This window comes from Rousettus aegyptiacus, unplaced genomic scaffold (genome assembly GCF_014176215.1).
Source record: "Rousettus aegyptiacus isolate mRouAeg1 unplaced genomic scaffold, mRouAeg1.p scaffold_m13_p_6, whole genome shotgun sequence".
NCBI lineage: Eukaryota > Metazoa > Chordata > Mammalia > Chiroptera > Pteropodidae > Rousettus > Rousettus aegyptiacus.
The window spans coordinates 102,310,974-102,331,696 of NW_023416309.1; the positions used below are offsets into that span (position 1 = coordinate 102,310,974).

The 20,723-nt window shown below is 37.3% G+C and overlaps 1 protein-coding gene across 5 annotated transcripts in view; it reads right to left on the reverse strand.

The window, feature by feature from the left end:
- Positions 1-20,723, reverse strand: part of KANSL1 (KAT8 regulatory NSL complex subunit 1) — a 156,739-nt gene that overhangs the window by 127,031 nt on the left and 8,985 nt on the right. Inside the window, exon 1 of one of the 5 annotated variants that reach the window (XM_016139843.2) lies at positions 6,191-6,322. The exons of the other annotated variants lie outside the window; for them this stretch is intronic. The gene's annotated coding sequence lies outside the window, so the exon portion shown is untranslated. Of the gene's footprint in view, positions 1-6,190; positions 6,323-20,723 lie in introns of those variants that run through there. 5 annotated transcript variants of the gene reach the window in all.

Consider the following 20,723-nt stretch of genomic DNA (forward strand, 5'->3'; position numbering starts at 1 on the left):
CAAACTCCCCACCTATATACTTATTTACAAAGGGGTTATACTTTACCTTTATCCCACACATGTAGCCTGGGCCTGGTAGACAGTGAAACAACATATGTTAGTTAACCTGAATATTCCGTGTCAAATGTATCAAATGGAGACCCATTACGAAACTAATGGGGATGTCTGATCATAAAGTGATAACGACCTAACAAGAAGCAGGCATCGACTGAACAAACCCAGGACAGACATCATCCACAGACCTCAAGATACAGTCATTTATATCGCCAAGCATCTGCACTCAGACTGCCAAACTTTTTTAACTGTACTTTTAAAACTATTAGATGTGGTGACATAAGCCTTCTGAAGGCAGTAACTATCAAAATTCTAAATGCAATTACCCAAACTTTCATCTAGTAACTGGATTTCTAGGAACCTATCCAACAGAAATATTCTCATAGATACATAAAGATGTATGCACAATTCTTTCACTGAGGAACTGTAACACAAACATACAACCCTTAAATTAAAAAAAAAAAGGCACTAGAATGTTATTTTTAAAAAACTATATATGATGATGTGAAAAACCTCTGATATATAAAGAAAGCTAAGTCGAAAAAAAGATTAAGCTACATTAAGTATGATCCCATTTGTTTTAAAATAAACGGAAAAACATTTTGAAGGATGACTGCATGTTAAAATATTAATTGGTGTTTACCCTATTTCTATTCTATCATTGAATTCCTACCAGTCTAGTTCACAAAAAGACAAAGAGGAAAAAACGAACTTTTATCTCATTTCCTTCTAACAAATTCTAATAATATAAGTGTTTGAACAATCGTAAAATTGAAAACTTCTTGACGGGTCCAAGCAATTCAAAAGCAAACAGGTTATGTTATCCCTTGACCAAATTCCAGGGATCTCTCTGAAACCTACCACATCCCTTTAAAGTACTGAATTAATTATAAATGAAAACTAATTTTTCCAATATCGGAGAAATTTAAAAATTAATACTAACATCTTTTTGTTCCTTGGTAGGCTAAAGGGAAAATTAGAAGGTGAACAGTAAACTGGTAACTACAAAAAAAAGCTGCCCGATTTTATATATATACACACATACATACATACATACATACATACATATATACATACATACATACATACATATATATGCTTACGGTCTTCAAAATCCCCAGTTCTCCATGGTAATGAACAGTTTAATAAAACTTTCCTGGCAGTTCAACTTATCAAACTAGTATTTCTACAAAGGCTCTGTTCTGTACTAGCAAACATCAGAGATTAAACTAATTAGCTTTCACCTCTATCCCTTCACACCCTCCAGTGGAGGTGCTAATAAGCATTCACAAAGACCAAAAAAGCAAGTAGCAAGAGCAAGCCTGGATATCAGTTCTTAGCAATTTTTGGTTTAACGGGTCTAACAACAAAATTGCTGTTCATCTTTTTTATTCCCAACACTTCCCCTCCAACTGAGAATAACCAAGTCTGACCTTAAACTGCTCCTTTAAAAAAAAAAGATTAAAAGGTGAAGGACTAAGTTTGATGCCACTCAAACAACTTTTTCCAAACAAGGGAAGAATGTGCTGTATTAAAACTCAAAGTGAGATCTTATTTGGGATTCCTGGTTCAAGTAACAAGAACCAGAGTTTTTGATAACATTTAGATAAAACTGCACTGAATTTACCTCCACCTTACATTTCCTGATTCTCAAAAGCTTGGGAAGAAACTGTAATTCTAAAAAATTAGAACTAGCGAGAAAAAAGATGTTTACAGTCAACAATAAAATATATGGCTAAATAATTCTCAGTTAAATAATTCCCTATTAACTTAGGGCATTCAAATGTTAAACTTTATGGAACTAGCTTAGCTTAAAATCTTGAAAAAGCAAAGCTTGCAGAAAGTAACATTAAGCAGCTATTATTTGCCAGACACCACTACATAACTGAGAAACAAGAATTCAAGAGGTCTCTGCCTTTGAGGGCCTCTTGGCATAAAAGTTTAAAACCTTCATATATAAATCTTTAAGTTTTTCTTTCAATTTTTCATTCCTAAATATGAATTGTGCTTTCTACTTTGAAGTCAGTTTCCATGTACTGTTTTAGCTTTACCTTTCTTCTACCAAAGACCAAAAAAAAAAAAAAAAAAAAAACACATGTAAAAATAAACAAACAACAAAAAAAAGGACAAAAAATTTTTTTCAGGCCTTTTCTGAAATCCAGGCTTTTTGGTTAATCATACCTATTGGCTTAGTTTCTCCTATACGTTTTACTCTACATCCTAAAAGGCAGGCAACATGTCATGACGCAGAAACAAATTTTAAGTAAACTAATAACTGTGACCCTCTCCACAATCTGCAAGTGACACCCAAGGATACCACCTTACCTACCTCTACTTGTGGCCTTCAAATGTTGCTGACCTATATAGTACAGTGAGATATCTGTCTTTTCTAATTCATATTGTCTTTCCTAACCATCATTGTGGTTCACTGATTTGATCTCACATTTCAGAGAATGGGAAGTACTGATGAGTCTTACTTTGTGTCATGAATCATTACATTCTGGAAGGAATATTTCTGCAAAACTTAGTATGACCAGAGACTAATGTGTACTTTAACTAGGATACAAACTATAATATAAACATACATCTTCAGAAGCAACATGAAGACTCAAAATCCAGTCTTAATATAGATTTCCAAGAAATAAAAGTCCTATTTTAGATAAAGAACATGGTCTAAATACTTTCTGCACTGATACAGTAGGCAAGCCAGGTGTTTGGGACCATCTTATTTGAGATACCTGCACTGTACTTTATAAAGTGATCAAGTAAAAGGGCACTAGTGTAAAATATGCTTGCTAAGACGTATAACAGTTTAATCAATCAAGGCAGAAACTTACTTAAAATAGAGAAAAAGGGCAAAGGAAAAATGCTTTAAAACTCAAATAAACCACTCAATGAGATTTGCTCTGGGGCAATCAACAGAAGATCATATACTTAATCTGCACTATTCCTACTCCTTTCTAAACTCAATAGAATGGAGAGATCCTTTGGGAAAAAAAGAAATTGATCAATTTAAAAAATATCTCTCTCCAGGAAGGAAGTCACTTAAATTTGTGTCTTAATGGCCTCACCAAGAAGAAAATAATCCTTACCAAGCCTTCCAAAGAAGCTAACTAAATATGAGAGGAATAAGCATTACTCTTTAAATGCAGGATTTTCAATGACTATTGTTTAAAAAATACAACATGAATTTGCATTTTTTTTTATGACACTAAAAAATTGCTTGTCTAGTATAACTAAGCTTTACTCACAAAAGTTTCTAACCGGAACCACTCAAATACTAAAAAGCCTTTTCAAACCAGTACCATCAACCACAATGGCCCTATATTTTTACAAGTTACATGAGTCAGGTTATAGCAAACAGAACAACTCTAAAACTTGTTTTCACTTTAAAATACAATTAAAATCTGTGGTCAACTCAATAAAATCCAGAGGATGCAGATTACACTGTAGCATTACTAGAGATGGAAGAGTATTGGCCCTGTTTGAAGAAGAAAAAAATGGAGTAGTTATTTCCCTTTCTTCTCACCTCATTGAAAGTTCAAAAGTGAACTATGGCTTACTCATTTTCTAGCTTCCAGAATTTTCCTCAACAGGAAAAGTCACCTAACAATCAAAGAATGTTCTGCAGGTTTAGCCATAGAAGTAACATGTGTAGGCAAGAATAAAGAAAAATCAGACAAAAATTTAACATCTCACTTTGGTAAAGCACAAAAGTCAAATACTAATGTTCTGAACAAGGCTTTCAGGAAAGATTCAGGAACCCTTCTAAATACTTCAATAGATTCACATAGGTGAAAGGATGAAAAACCCCACCCCACCTCAAGGCTCCATTAATATTTAATTGATCACTTTTAACTGTCTACAGACACAAATCAAAAAACACTTATTTTATATATACTTCAATAAGGCAGTCATCATAGACCAGTCATCTTCACCATAATACACGTTAAAATTTTGTCACATCTAATGTTTCTAAATAGTGTACACTTGAAAAATAAAAATTTAACCACCTCTAATCATGAGATCACTAATACATCAAATATGCTAAAGGTCAAAGTAACCTCACACTTTGTTGGAGAAACCTAGTGGAAATCAAAATCAGAATTCCATGACCAAAGAAATATAAATCGGGTATCCCACATTTATCTTTTTTAAGTTCTCAGGGGATGAGCATTTTTACCTTGCCTTATTTTTAGAATTACACATCACACTGCACATTATCACATGACATGATGTAACTGTTAGCAAAGAAAATGGCCCAAACCATTGAAAATATACTAAGACAAGAATCAATGCATCCTAAAGAATCACTGCATTTCATATCTACTTTTAAAAAAAGTTTAACACAATGTTTTTTAATTGTTAAGGTGGCTACTAACCTATGTAGAAGAGAAAAACATACTGGGTATTTTACAAAATAAAAATTTACATAATTATTAAGAAAACTGATATCAAACAAATAATTGAACATTCTTCTAAACCTACAGGATTAAAAGCAAAAATTCTCCTGATCAAAAGCACAATAGAAACGTAATGAAATACTTTAGGTAAAACATGTTACTCAAAGTATTCACTGTTGTTAAAAAAAAAGAAAAATAGTTTTAACTGACAAGCCTGCAAACAGAAAATTTCTAAATTGGTCAGACAGTATGTCAGGAACGGAACCAAGTATATCCTATAGAAGGGGGGGAGGGGAAAACACACCCACTTAAGCCTTTGTAAATAGTGGTACTTTAAATGACCCCAAAAGTAGGGAAAATAGAAACTACACTCTTTTTGAGATGTGAAAAACATATTCCAATGCATTACTTTACATATTTAAAAGTGCTTTAGAGACTTAATTCAGTAACAATCTATAACTATATCATGATTATGCAAGGCAAAGATTATGTAATTTTATCGTTTATTATAAATCTTCTCCGACTCTAAAACTAAAACAACTAAAACGTTTTGTTCTCTCCAATGGGGAAGGGGAAGGTTCTTCTGGGCTACAATTTAAAAATATAAACACACACCCCAAAACAAACAAAAAAAACACAATGATTGCTAGCCACGTGACAAAGGAGATGGCAACACCAGGACTGTGAATGGAGGGGAGGGAGGGGAGGCAGGAAGACTAGAGATTTCTCGGAACTTTGGGGACCTCGGGATTCGGGTCTCCCGATCCTTAAGGGACCAAACTCTAGCCCTATGAGTTACACTGTTAATACTCTTAAGTACAGTTTTATTAATAGGTCACGAAAAATGCACCAATGACCTCTAGAATAAAGGGGGAAAAAAAACGAAGCAGGAAAGAGCAATTTAAAGTGGCGCCATCATGTCACCCCTTCTCCCCTAAGGCAATCCAATAAGCAATAGTTAAGTAACGTGTTTCTCAAAAAAAGAAAAAAAAATACACACACACAACCACACTGAGATCCCGAAAATGGAAAACAAAAGGATTTTTAAGTAAAACGTGAGGGTAGGGTTGTTTATCGTATGGAAAACACCCAAACTATCTGCTGAGAATCAAAAGACCGTCAGCCGGAAAACAGGCCCCCCAAACTCACTTGAAAGCAAATAAATGCCTCTTCCTCTTTAGTTAAAAAAAAAAAAAAAAAAAAAAAAAAACACGTCCGCCTGAGGGAGACTAGATCTGAAAACCTAAGTGACCTCGATTTACAGGCAACGAAAATAATAAATGAAACAAATAACCATCTCACTAAAAACAATCAGAGTTGTGATACACACCGTGAACCGCGCAAGATGTGTTTCGAACACAGAAAGGCCTTTTGCAGTCAAGAGAAGTTCAAGGCAAAAGACAGAGTTTGTTTTGGGATTTTTAACAGGAATAAATCGTGTTCTTAAGGCCTTATTTTTTTTAAATAGAACGCCAAAGGCAAAGCTGGCGAACGAGGCGGCAGCTGGTGGGGAAGGGCCCCCGCACACCCCCGCCCTTGGGGCGACTCCCAGCCCCGGACCCGCAGCGGGGAAACCCGGAGAGGCCATTTAAAGTTCCGGGGATTTTTCCTGCCCTGCCCTGCCTTTCTAGTTACAACTAACAAAGACAGGGAGAAATGGGAGCCACAGGGAGAGCGAGGAGAAGGAGAAAGGGCAGCGGGAGGAGGTGGAGGAGAGGAGCAGCAGCACCTACCACGTGATGGAGGAGCGTAGGATTCAGCCCCACAAAATGGGCGCAGTTTGCAAACAGCCCCCGGCCTGGGCGCCGAGGGCCGGCGGCGGCGGCGGCGGGCGGGGGCGCGCGGCGGCGGCTCCGGCCCGGGCCCGCCGCTCTCCTCCCCCCCGGCGCCCGGAGCCGCCCTGACTTTCCGGGCGGCGGGGCGAGGCGGAGGGGGAGGGGAAGGCGGCGGCGGGGAGCGGCCGCTTTTTCTTCTCTTTCGGGCCCTTTTTCCGGCCTTCCTCGGCTCCGGTGGGGCCTGGGCACGGCCGGGGACCACAGCCCGGCCGGGAAGACGCGCGGGCGGGGGCAGAGGGTGAAGCCGCCCCCCCGCCCCGCACAAACAAGCGCCGCCGTCTGCAGCCCGAGCCCGCACCCCGGCCGCCACCCCCAGACGTCTCTTCCTGGCCGGGGAGCGCGCTCCGGCCGCCCCCCGCGCCGCCGCGGCGAGACGAGTCGGCTTCGCTACGGAGCTTGGTTCTCCCGCCGGTTCGGCGAGCGGTGGCGGCGGTGGCGGCGGCACTAGGAAAATGGCGGCCGAGCTCCTTTTCCCTCCCCCCCTTTAATCTGAAGCGGAGGGAGAATGGAGCGAGCGAGCGAGCGGGCGAGCGCCGGGGACACGGGGAGGAGGGACAGCAGCGCCTCCGCCGGCTGCGGCTGCGGCGGCGAAGGGCCGCTCCGCCCCGTCGCGCCGCCAGGGGGCGCCCACCACGCCACCCACGCGGGCTGCCAGGAGGCGCGGCCGCAGCCACCGCCGCCGCCTCAGTCATGGCTCCTCGCCGCGGCCACTGTTTCTGCACCTCCATCTGCGGAGGCCGCGGCGCCGGGCCCCAGCTGCTCCCGGACGTGCGGCGTCGGCACGCGGCACTGCGGCAGGCGGGAGCGGCCCCTACTCGGGCCGAGTGGAGGCTAACCTGAGGCACTGACGCCGTCACATTCCCTCCGCGCTGGGGCTGGCAGGGCCGGCCGCGCGCCGGCTATGAGGGGCAAGGCGGACTGGCGCGACGGAGCGACAGGACGTGAGCGAGGAACTGTTTGCACTGTGTAGTAATTAGGCTAATGGTGACGGTGCCACACCAGGGTAAACGTGCGCTGAATCGGGTGGGAAACTGCCTGACCAGTGAAGCGCTTCCTGCCGCCCTTTGTCCTAGCAGCCTGCCTCCGCTCACTGCAGCACGCTTGGGCACCAGCCCCAGCGCCGCGCTCCGCAGCCGCCAGGGTAAAAAAAAAAAAAAAAAAAGCGTACGTCGTTACTGCGCAGGCGCAGGCCTCGGCCCGCGCCGGGCCAGCACTGGAAGGGGCTGCAGGGAGCGAGAAAGGGAAGTGATGGCCCACCAGCGCCCGGCCCGCTGGGAACTGTAGTTTTCGCAAAGAAGCACGCGTCTTGTTTTGGATGTCATGGCTTGGCAGATCCGCCAAAACAGGCAAATGGCATTACACAATGAGTATTTATGCTTCCCGTCACCACCAAAAGGAAGTTCACTGCTATGCTAAAAGTTTAACAAAGAACTCCACAGAGAAACCCGAATCTCACAACAAAAAGCAAAATTCCCACTTTCCTACCAGAGTTGCTTTAAAATGGTGGCATTTTATCAATTTCTCATGTCCTGTCTGATAGTATTTTATTCCTTAAAATGGAATCTTTCTAGATACAAAATGGTGCAGTGTCACATTTTTTACACAAATTAGAATTCCATCATCTTTTAACACTAAAGAAAAAGTTGTCGAAAGATGAATTAAGTGCTTTGCGATTAAAGAACTCGAATTCATCAAAATATTAAACGACTGAAGAAAAAAACGTTTCCAACAATTCAATAATCAAATACAGTAGATGAGAAGAGTGTGCTCTACTACCAAAAATGAAGATGAGAAATGCTCAATACTGTTTTGTGGCTTACCAGAACCAATATCCGGTGGTATGCCTCACTTCTGCTAATCAAAAAAAAACACCCTGTTTTAGTACTTCACCAAGTTACACTAACTCACCAGCTCCTACAGCATTTGCACCTATATGTCTATGAGACTCCATCTGTGCTATTACGATGTCATTTTCAAACAGTCGTGGTTCTCAAAGCAAGCAGCTAATAAAATCACAGGGTCGAATTACACAAAAAGTAAACTAGTATATGTATACGTATTTGTATACACATCCAAAAGAGATCCCAGTATTGGCTTTTTAATTTATAATCCTGGGGAAGAAAATTAATTGATTAAAAAGTGTACACACATATTTCCACATAAATAGTAATTCCACAAAGTATAGCAGAAGGGTGTTAAACACACAATTCCAGGACCAATAGGTGGCGAGCTAGAGCCCTAATCTGAGGATTCTGAAATCTAAATGAGCAGAATGAAAAACACCAAATAAGGCAAAGCCCTTTGTAGTGTATACTTAAATATGTTCAAAGACACCGACCACAAAATAATTAATCTTACTACTGCTTCAACTCTTAAAACTCAACTGCCAGATTTAATTAGGCTCTTAAATAGCCAAGGTTATGAAATACAATTTTTCAATGGTTTAGTAAAAGTGAAAATGGTCATTTCAAAACATGTATCTGGGGAAAAAAAATAAATTCCAACTTTCCCTTTCTTTCATTGCTTAGCCCAAGAATCAGGAGTTCACAGTGTTTATGACAGTTAAATCAGTCAACCTGTTCTACACTTTTACCTCAAATCAGATATCTTTCTGCTTAGGCACCAATTTTTACAAAAAAAAAAGGGGGGGAGGCATTCAAAGGTAAGCCACTACAGATACAAAAATCTTAGAGAGAGAAATACATTTTCTTAAAATTTCTCCAAGAAACGATAGCAGTGTTAAGACTGATTAAAAACACACACACATACTAACTTGTCAAATCACTCTTGGAATAGTCATTGTGGTCGACTCTCAAATATCCACTCTACCCTAATGGATTAATTTTAAATCATTCCCTTTGCCAATGACTGGCTGCAGATGGGCATGGAACTCAGTCCTAGCTAATGAGACATGAGTGGAAGCCCACTAGAAGACCCCCCAAAAAGAATTTTGAGGAAAGCCTCTTCAATCCTAAAGATGAGATGAGGAGAAAACACTCCCTCTTCCTCAAACAGTGCTAAACATGACACCTCAAACCTCTAGCATCTCCTGATGATGCTACCAACATCAAAAGGGGACAGAAAGGAGAGTTGGCAAGAACCTTGGTTCTTAGTGACAGCATTAAGCCATTATTTCATACAATCCTGGCATCTGCAAGACTTCTTGACTTCCAGCTACATAAAAACAACGTAACAATAAACATTTCTATAGCCTTATTATTTATACCTCAGAAAGGCCCTTCTTTCCTGTACACAACTCTGTACCCATCCTTGTCTTTATCCCTGTGTTCCTTCTGCATCCCTCCTCACCATCATTCCTTGCTCATTCCTCTCCCCCAATCCACTTCCAAATTTTTTTTTCCTTCAAGATATATTCTACCACACCACCATTATCACTTACTTCACTTAACAAGATAGGTAACTGGCACTATATTACCCTGCTCATGGTTAAATGTTCTCTGTAATTCCTCTGAGGTTTTTTTTTCCATATGTCATTCTTACTTTCTGAAACTGGCCTGAAAGCTCTTAAAGGCAAGAACTAACCCTAGTCCAACTTCAGATTATTACTCTCGCCTACACAATAAACACATTCTAAAAAGGCACTCTCTAACTTCCCCACCATATGCCTCCTACCAAGCCAGAAATTCCTAAGCAGAATATTCTATCCCATATTCAGTACTTCATATGTCCAAACTAATCTCACATGGGCAAGGGATTATTTTGTTTTTCACTTTAAAAAAAAAAAAAAAAAAGCAATTATTGTATTAACTCAGGAGAAAGTCCTAAAGCCTAAACCATTAAGTTTCAAAAGGACAAGGACCCAGTTTTTATTATTTACCATTGCATCCCAGGGACCTAGCCGATAGCCTTGCAAAAGGAGGCACTTCATAAATATTTGCTGAATAAAATGAAAAAAGGTATAGTGTGCTAATTAAGAGTATGGGATCTAGGAATAGCCCTAGATTTTATAGCCCTGCCTCAATCACTCACCAGCTGTGTTACTTTGGGCGAAGTACTTAACCTATAAGCCTAAGTTCCTGCTCTGTAAAAAGGAGATAAAAATAGTGCCTACCTTATAACTTAACTATATTTAACATTATTATTAATAAATGAAGCTATTTTCCAAAGTTCAATATTGAAAGGTTAAAATCCGAGATAAGTAAAGGTCAGCACATCTTCCCTAATTCAAATTTCAAACTCCAATCTGTATACAGACTCTAGCAAACAATGTTTTCATTCATAAACTCAGATAACACTATATATAAAAATACTTTGAGTTCCCTAAAAACATTCTGATTCTGAAAAGGATTACTTATAATCATAAATCTAAAGCCACACTTAAAAAGGTTAAAATATATTTACTCTAAAGAAATTTAGTGATTACCTATTAAGCTCAAGACCCTGTTCTGGATATCACAGAAATAAACACATCCCTCTATTTCAGGCAATATTAAAACTATACCATGAAAGAAACATCTTTAAACTGAAATCGATGCATGCTCTCATGTTAATATTTAACCAACTAAATATTAAATAGAAAGCCAGAATAAACTGAACCAAAGTTAAGAAATTTAAATCAAAGAATTTCAGATGTAGAAGGAATATGAAAGGCTATCTATCTAGTTCAACCTCCATATTAGTGGAGAAATGAGACCAAAAGAGACCAGTTAGGAGACTGCCCAAAGCCTCAAAGCTGAAGAACACACTGGGATCAGAGTTGTCCAGTCTCCAATTCTCACTTTTCCTACTGCATCACCTACCTTCCAGAGTTATAACCTCCCGACCAAAACATGCTACTCACTTGGCAAATAAATGAAAATATGATAAAAGTATTAAAGAATACTACATATTTCGAGATTTAGCCAAATATAAGAAAATGCTCACAGACTATAAAGCTCAGAAATCAAGTTTTTTTTAAATAGAGGTCTCAACTGAATCAAAATATATATTCTTATCTGTTAAAGCCAGTAGCAACAAACTTTCAGTAAGATTAACCAATTTTAACTCATTTGAAACTTTTGTAAATGGCACAGTATCTTAAGAATGCATAACATTCCTTAGTTTCAATCCCATCTATCCAGATAAGCCTCTTCTTCACACTAGAGTAGACTTCATAATTTACACATAGATATTATTTTACTATCTCTCCAAAGAAGTGATTCTGTAACTCATTCAGAAGAAAAATTAATCTTAGGCAGCCTCATGATTTAACTGTTAGTTATGAGAACAATAGCTAAATTCACAGGTTAACCCTGAAAGCACTCCTAAATCTAGAAATAATTTATTTGGGGGATAATTCAGAAGAGAGCACTAAAATTCAACTGAATACAACTATATCACTTAAAGAAACAAGTCAGGTTCTCTCAGGCTATCAGCTATGTTAAGATGAAGCATCTAAGATTGACGGTTTTCTCCTCTGCAGTCCCAGATTTCAAACTAGCTACACAAGCACTCACTTTCAATGCATGGTTTAACCAGGACTTTATATGGATATTTAAATAGTTTCTCAAGGAGTTAAACAAAAAAACTACATTGATAATATAGGTGGACGTTAATTAATTTTAATGCCTTGAACTTTAGTATAGAACATTTTAAAATTCTCAAATAAGTTAATTGACCAAACATAATAAAGGAGTGTTCTAATACTGACTTTGTAGATGAGGTAATGCCAAATGAAGCAATCTGCTCAAGACCTAACCACAGTTATCAGATTCTAAACCTGAACGTCAGAATGTGCCCAAAATTTACCAAGACACTACCTGGCTTCTTTTCCAAATAAAATGTAAAGATAAACATGCAGAAGAACTTCAAGGCAGCTACAAGCAGCCAAGCGGTGGAGGGCCTGATAAGACAGTCAGAGAGGGAAAAAAAAAAAATTCAAAGAGAAAAGGAGGCAACAGGTGCATAAGACAAAAGACATTTAAAATAAATTTTTTTAAGTCAGTTGCTGAGTTCAAACTTAAGATGCAACTTCTAAAATCTTGCTCTGATGGCAAAGCAAACCTAAGAATTTTGGAATGAGCTAAGAATTTTGTTCCCTCCAAACTCCTTTCTTGGAAAGAAACATTACTTTTTAATCCACAAATTCCTGGATTCTTGAACTGGGTTCTCATGTATACTGTGAAGCAAATAGCAATGGATGAGGGAGCCTGAAGCCACTCGATAAATTGCAGAGACCTTGCGGGAGTGTCAACTTAAAAATGATCGTAAAATAAGATACACTTTTGTTAAAATAAACACAAATATATTACAGAGCAAAATGCAAAATTCTCATTTTTTTCAAGATAGAGAACAGTCTTCAGAAAAATGTCATTTTTGTTACAAGCTGCTCTGGACAACCCCCGGCCCTGAGAGTACTTTAAAAGAAAAGCTGGAGAAGCATTGCTTTAGATCATTTATAGATAAATGTGCATGCCAAAAACAAACAAACAAACAAACAAAACCCTGAACATACTGCTTCACACAGATAATGAAACCTGAAAAGACCTAATGTAAAAACTGTTACGAGTACAATATTATAAACGAGACCATAAGGTACTGAGAATATGAATGGAATTCAGGAAATGGTAAAGTCACTATCTTATCTCTGTCACTTATTTACTAAGAAATCATAAATAATTTTCTTTCCAGCAATCTCTTTTCACGTCTAAATTAGACTGACAAAAATAATAGAACACAATAATCAGTATTTTCAGCCAGATTCCAAATTAATACCCATAATCAAACTTAGACACAAATTTAACTAACAAAATCTGTCTCAAATAAACTAACCTCAAGTAGCAGAACAAAAAATAATAAAATAGCTAAATCAAACTATATCTTCTGTTGTATAAAGAAGAAAAAATCCTGTCCAGGGGAGGGGTAAAGACTACTCACACTTCCTACCATACCTACGGTGGCAATATCAAAAAGTGATCTTGCTGGTAATAGGCTAGGGCATTACATTTTTATAACAAGAAAACAGTATTATTTGAATGATTATAGTAATAATGCCTTAAATGATTTTCTTTGATATTCTATAAAACTGGACATCCCCTCAAAGCCCTATCATTAATTCCCATTCATTTGTAAACATTTACTGAGTGCCTACTAGATGCTAATCACTACAGTAGCCAAGAAAAATCCCTTTTATTCATTGATCTTTTAAATGGTTAAAAATTCAAAGCTAAGAGAACAATGAGCAAAATTTTAGTGCTTTTTCCTTCCAATTCCACTTTTCTGGCCCTTTTGTGAAGATTGCCTAAATCACCCCCAAGAATGCTAAAATTGGGTATTATTTACTGCATAACCAGAATGAGGCAACAAAGCAAGTATCTGAAAACAGAACTAAGAAATTAAGGGAACTAAGTAGGAGGCAAGGATCTACAGTGATGGCCTTGGAATCTCTACCCTGAAAATCTCAAAGTAGGCAAAAGGTATAGAAAAGGAAAATTTGTGACCTAATCCAATTGTATTTAATTCTGTGCAGGGGCAGGGAAATACTCTTTTCAGCAATGGTGCTGGGACAACTGGATATTTACATGCAGTAGAATGAAGATGGACCCCTATCTGACACCATATACAAAAATTAAATCAAAATGGATCAGAGACCTAAATGTATGACCTAAAATGTCAAATTTCTAGAACAAGAGTAAACCTTCATTATCTTGGGTTAGGCAATGTTTTTCAGATACAGCACCAAAAGCACAGGTGACAAAAACAAAATAGGTAGGTAGGACTTTATCAAAATTACAAAATTTTGTACATTAAAGGATGCCATCGAGAAAGAGAAAACATAACTCACAAAATGGAACAAAATATTAAAAAATCATGTGATGGGGACTTGTAACCAAAAAACTCTTACAACTCAACAATACAAAGACAAGCCAATTAAAAACTGGGCAAAGAATTCGATAGAAATAGTGATTTCTCCCAAGAAGATATACAAATGGCTAATTAAGCACATGAAAATATCTCATCATCATTAGTCACCAGGAAAATGAATTCAAAACCTCAATGATACCACTTCACATCCACACTGATGTCGCTATAATCAAAATGACAGATAACTCAAGTGTTATTAGCAAGAATGTAGAGAAATTAGAATCCTTTTACATTGCTGATGGAAATGTAAAATGGTGCAGCTGCTTTGGACAACAGTTTGGTGGTTCCTCGAAGAGTTAAACGGTTACTATAAAACCTAGCAATTTTACTCCTCGGTGTATGTATACCCAGAGAATTGAAAAAGGTGCCCAAACAAAAACTTGTACAAGAATGGTTATAGCAACATTATTCACAAAAGCCAAAAGATGGAAACCACCCAAATCAGTTCATCAACTAATTAATAAACAAAAATTGGCCTAGCCATACAATGAGTATTTGGTATAAAAAAGAATGAAGTACTGATACACATTACAACATAGATAAACCTTGAAAACACATAAGCAAAAGAAGCCAGTCACAAAAGAGAACATTTTTTTTAAATACCTACAACACCTGGTTTTCCTAGGTGGTCTCCCATCCAAGTACCAACCCTGCTTAGCTTCCAAGATCAGATGGGATTGGGCTTGTTCGGGGTGGCATGGCCATAGACAAGAGCACATATTATGTGATTCCATTTACATTAAATATCCAGCACAGGCAAATCATAAAGACAGAAAGTAGGTTACTGGTTGCCAGGGGGTAGGAGACATAGGGAATAGGGAGAAACTGCTAATAAGTAGAGGGTTTCTTTTGGGATGTTGAAAATGTTCTAAAATTAGATCGTGGTGATGAATGCACAACTCTGTGAATATACTAAAATTTTTTTGAATTTTTTAAATGGATAAATTTTATGATATAAGAAATGTACCTCAATAAAGTTCTAAAAAAAAAAATAGATGAAGCCAAAATAACACTTAATTTCTAAACAATTTCACTTTGAAAAAAATGTTAAATGGTTACAATACAACCTAGCAAGTCTACTCCTAGGTATATGTATACCCACTTGTGAAAATGTCAGAAGGGAGGCCAAAATTCTGCCATTTACTTCCCCTTGAGAGATGACTTCAGGGTACTAATTTGTCTTCATGTTACATCTGTAAACTCACTGCCAGCAGTATATTTAAGAAAAAATTAAGTTCCCATCAAACACAAGTTATTCTAAATTACTGTATATGAGAATGAAATGAGGAAGACCCAACAAGTCATTGATACAATCAGTCATCCATAGGAATGATACCAACTAGGACATCAATAAGAGTTTAAAGAACATAAAATCCTATTACTATAAGAGTTATCTTCAGTGATAGGATTGGAATGTATTATTATTTTAAAAGTTTCAACAAAAGCAATATTATTATTCTCTGCCTGAAGAATATTATAACAGATGGTTGGCAAGCCTTCTATAACAAGGTAGTTCAAAGAGGAAGAAGCATTTCGCATTGTCATCCCCAGCACTACGTGGAGTATAAAGAAGATGCCCTGATCTACAAATACGGGATCTAAGAGGAAGCGTATGTGTTGAACAGGAAAAGATATACTGACCAGTCAACTCATTTCCAAACCAGATTGTTCATTTCTTCCCCCATAAATCAACACTTCTTTGTATATGGTCCAATATAAATGTGATTGGCATAAAGTCTATGCCCCAGTAATCATTAGACTGACATAACTGATGCTGAACTGGCATTCAAGTTCTACTCTACCACTAAGTAGCTATGTGACTTTAGGCAAATAACTTCACTGCTCTTAGTTTCTTAGTGCAGAAAACGAGAGAGCTGTACTAACTTAAATCAAGGTTCTTTTCAACTCTAAAGTGCATTGATTCAGAAACCTGGAGACTACAATAACAACAATGTAGGGTTCAACAATCTATGTATTTAACAACACAAAACTTCTTTGGAAAGGAATTGATATAAAATTTTAAATAATAAAATAATTGCTTTCTCAAAAAAAAAATTAGAATCTAATAAAACATACACATATATACTAGAACTAGGTTCTAAATTATAATCAGAAAATGACATATACGACCCATAATAAATAGACATAAAAAAAAACCATTCAGAACCAACATTCTATAAATCAGGAAAAACTAAATATGTATTATATGGTACCTAATTTTAGAAAAGAAAATCTAAAGTCAGATAAAATTAAAATTATGTTTAAAAAGCAAACATATCTACAAAACAAAGCCTAGAGATGGACTTTAATTTATTGAATTTAAGAAATCAAAAAAGTCAAGTGCTCAACCATAATTTTAGAACTGCCAAGTAGTATAAAGAGGGAGGGAAAGATCATGGTGAGAGGAGGAAAACAACTTTTCTCAAAATAGATAACAAAAATGAGGAAAAGTAATAAAATGCCATAAATTGCAGCTGATCAGGAGCCCTAAGACCTATGTAGGCAAAACAATGAAAATCTTGCAAGAAAATGCAAAGCCACAAAGAGGTGGCTCAAAAATATAAAAAGCCAGATACCAAATAATGACTGGATAGATCACTGGATAAATAATAGGGTATAAACAATGATAAAAGCAAGGCAGCTGATAAGTCTAACTTTAATTTTCTTCAGTATTTATTGAGGAAGACATAAGGAAGAAAAATCTATTTCTGAATTATTCTTTAAAGCATACAAATCACTGATAGTAAATCAAATTCATCATTAAACAAGATGCTTCCAAACTAATGTATAACATGTTAAATAGTTATGGAGTCCCAAAGTATTCTCTGCCATTTTACAAGAATTTAAGTATAAAATTTTAAGATTGCAGGGAAGAACCTACTGGCTGACAGTCACATGAGGGGAGTGACCTATAAGCTCAAGGAAGATGGAGTCCAGATCTGTGTCCTTCATCAACAACATTTACCCAGCCCCTTGCTTAACTTCTGGCATACTTAAGCACTCGATAAATGTTTGCTGAACGAAATGAACAAAAACATGCCATCAATATAAGTCCCATCTATTCAAGAGAAGGGCTCTAGCTGTGAATTTCAAATCGGCGAAACCAGCAAATCTCCAATAGAGGACAGGATCAATTGGCATGAATAACCTTCTGAAGAAAAGACGACATGGCTTCTAAAAGAGGAAATTATACAAGAGTCTACTCAAATTTCCTGAGGAGATATTAGTATGTGGGCTTTTATAAAAGTTTTTATTAGATTCTAAATAAAAGGCAGTTTTTAGAAATATACCTGAGTCACCACAAAATTGGGAATATTTACCATAGGTGGGGTATAATTTAGATAGAAAATTATGGGTGGATGCAAAGGCACTTCCCCAATATAAGAAATGTAAGCAGAAGATTGGTCTTAGGTAATGTTTTGAAAATGCTATATTTAACATTGTAATAAACTACATAAAAAATATACAGAGAATTCCCCATTTTGCAGATGGAATGATAAGCTTCCTGATAGTGGCATACTACATTGAGTTGAAAAAATAAAGGACTCAAGAGGTGGAAAGGATTTTTAAGTGTATAAAATGAGAAACATTTGCAAAAACTAGGGGTTATTTTCAGTTTAGAGAATACTTAGGCAAGCATGAAAGTTGTTTAAATATCTGAAGGGCTGTCCAGTAAAAGAGAAACTAGAGTGGCTCTAGGCAGTTCCTGTGTAGTCGAACTAGGCCCGAAGTGGAAACTACAAAGAGTCACATTTCAACTCAACATGTTAAGCTTTCTAACCACCAGAACTAACTAAAAAGGTGATTTTTACCCTGAATTATCTCTAAGACCCACTGAGATACAAGAGGCTAAAATACAGCAGTCAGGAAAATGAAAGGTGTTACAACATGGACAAATGAAAAGCAAGGCATTTACAGGAACAAATCTAAGTTGCACCTAAAAGATGTATAGCTTCTAGTCAAAAAAGGAATTTCTGAATAATTATAGAATGCTCCCTAAGGACAATGTGATGTTCTATGCACCAAAAAAAAAAAAAAAAAAAAAAAAAGTGTGTGGGGGTTTGCAAATACTATTGGCAACAATGAAAAAGACCATAAATAGAATGTATTTTCCTATCTTAACAAATCACAACTTAGCTATTTCTGAAATGCAGTTCTAATTGGTTACAATAAATCCAGAAAGGCAAAGCAATGATGACAAAGACTCAGAGAAGTGTAAATGGGATGAATAAGAGGGTGAAGGAGGTTTCATTGGAGCTTACATTGTAAAAGCAATCGTTTTCAACTCAGAAACATGAAAGCCAAGAGACTCTATGATCAAAATCAGAAAGTATCAATATGGTAAATACTAACTTACCAAATCTCATATTAAGCTTTTAAACCGAAGTCTTTTTTTTTCTACAACAGATAAAAAAGAAACTTGTGGAATGTGATATCACCATGAGGTACTTAAGGTTAAGAGTACTCAAGAAGTGCATAAATTAATGTATGTTAAGTCCATTCTGGGGTCCTACAGGATAGACGTGATGTCTAAGGCAATGTCTAAAGCAAGGACTTAAATTCCTGAGATGAACATCTTAGGAGATAACAATGCCTCACCTTCAAATACCTCTTGGTAACAATGGAAACAATTGGTTGACAGCCTCCCTCCCTAATAAGACTCAGTAAGACTTACCTTACTAAGGCATAAATCCTTTCATTATTTTATTTATGTATGTATATGTGTATAATGTGTATACATTATATATGTATGTATATATATATACACATATATTCTTTAGTTTTTATACACTTAGAATCTTCCTTATATACCTCTGTATTCTGAACTTTTCATTTATCATATAATCAACATTCTGACATTAAAAATTCTTCAAAAATATTGTTTTATGGCTATATAATCATTCATTCTTAAATATGCCATAATTTACCCATTTGTGCTCATATAAGTTTATTCTCAATTCTCACTAGTATAAATGTTTCAATGAATATTTTTGTTTACAAATCTTCCTATATATGTTTTTCCTCCTTAAAAATTCCTAGAAGTGAAATTACAGAGTTAAAGAGCATCTCTAGGTTTTTTGATATATGTTGCCAAAATATCTTTCAGAAAAATTGGGCCCAATGCACAGCTCCACTAGCAGTTTTAGAGACTGTCCCCTCAGTACCTTCAATAACATACTTAAATTGCCAATTTGATAGGTTAAAAAATAGTATTTCATTTTAATGTGTATTCCTTTGATTACTTATCAGAATAAAAATGTTTCTCATAGTGCCTCTTGGTCATTTGTATTTCTTCTTTGTGAAGTCTATCATTCTTTGTCAGTAAGGCTTTTATTTTCCTTTGGCTCTAACAAAGTTTGAAAGTCAGTTAGAGTCACAAATCAGTGACTTCAGCTCCCCCTACTGGCCAAAAATTACTACCATGTTGAAGACCTAGATAAAAATAAACAGACTACAATTAAAAGCTTGTCCATTTTCTGGGCTGTTGCTACTACAAACACAATTTATATGCAGTGATAAAAGATAAAATGTTGTGTCTAAATTCATACTTAACAGAGCTGTGATAGAGAAGGAGAGAGGGAACACCTGATCACTAACGTATAAGAACTAATGCCACAAGTAATTCTAAAACTACCACCAGTTCACTCCCAAATTTAACTACCTGGTTGGAATACCACAAGCCTCATTTTCCTATACTGTATTCTAATAATGTGAAACATTCTAGTTACCAGATGACACTGGGTTATCAGCAAACTAGTTCTCAGTTAAAAAAACAAAACCACCTGTGCCTTTCGTCATTCAATGGAAGATTATTTTAATAACGACGACAACAAAAACCTCTTTGTAATTCTATTCCAAAGGTACAGAATTGCTTACACTGAACAAACTGGATTTCATAGTTCCAAAGGATAAGGCCAGGACTGGCGAATGAATGGGACGAATTCCGCTTTTCCACTCATAGCCTCATAAAGATGCACTCCACAGGTCAGGCAATGCAGTCCACAGACCATTCATTAAACACAGATTTACTAAGTGCCATCGCACAGCAAACAGTGATGACAAAAGACAAGACACTGCCCCTCCTCTCAAAGAACATAGAGACTAGCTGGATGAAGAAAACCTGTGATTACACACTCAAAGGCCATGCCTGGGTACATACAAAGCTCTGAGTGTCAACTACTGTTGTCACTGTTATCAGGATCACTGTTAGTTTCTAGAACATGGCAGAGGCCACTTTAAACAGAGGCAGCTGCATGTGTGAAGGACCGGGGGCAGAAGGGCAACAAGGTACATAGAACTTCAAGCAGTTCAGCACCGCTGGGCGCAGAGTGCTCAGGCAGAAGTAGAGGAGATGATCTGGGAGGGGCCAGATCACCAAGGGCCTCAGTACTTGGCAAAAGTATTTGACCTTTACCTTGAATACCAGGAGGCATGTAATCACATGATGAGATCTGCATTTTACAAGGATCGCTTTAACAGCAACTCTGAAAGCAGTCAAGGAGAATGATCAAAAGGAGACTGAAGGTCATGAGGGCAAAGGGTGACAAAGGTATGAACTCAGAAGGGA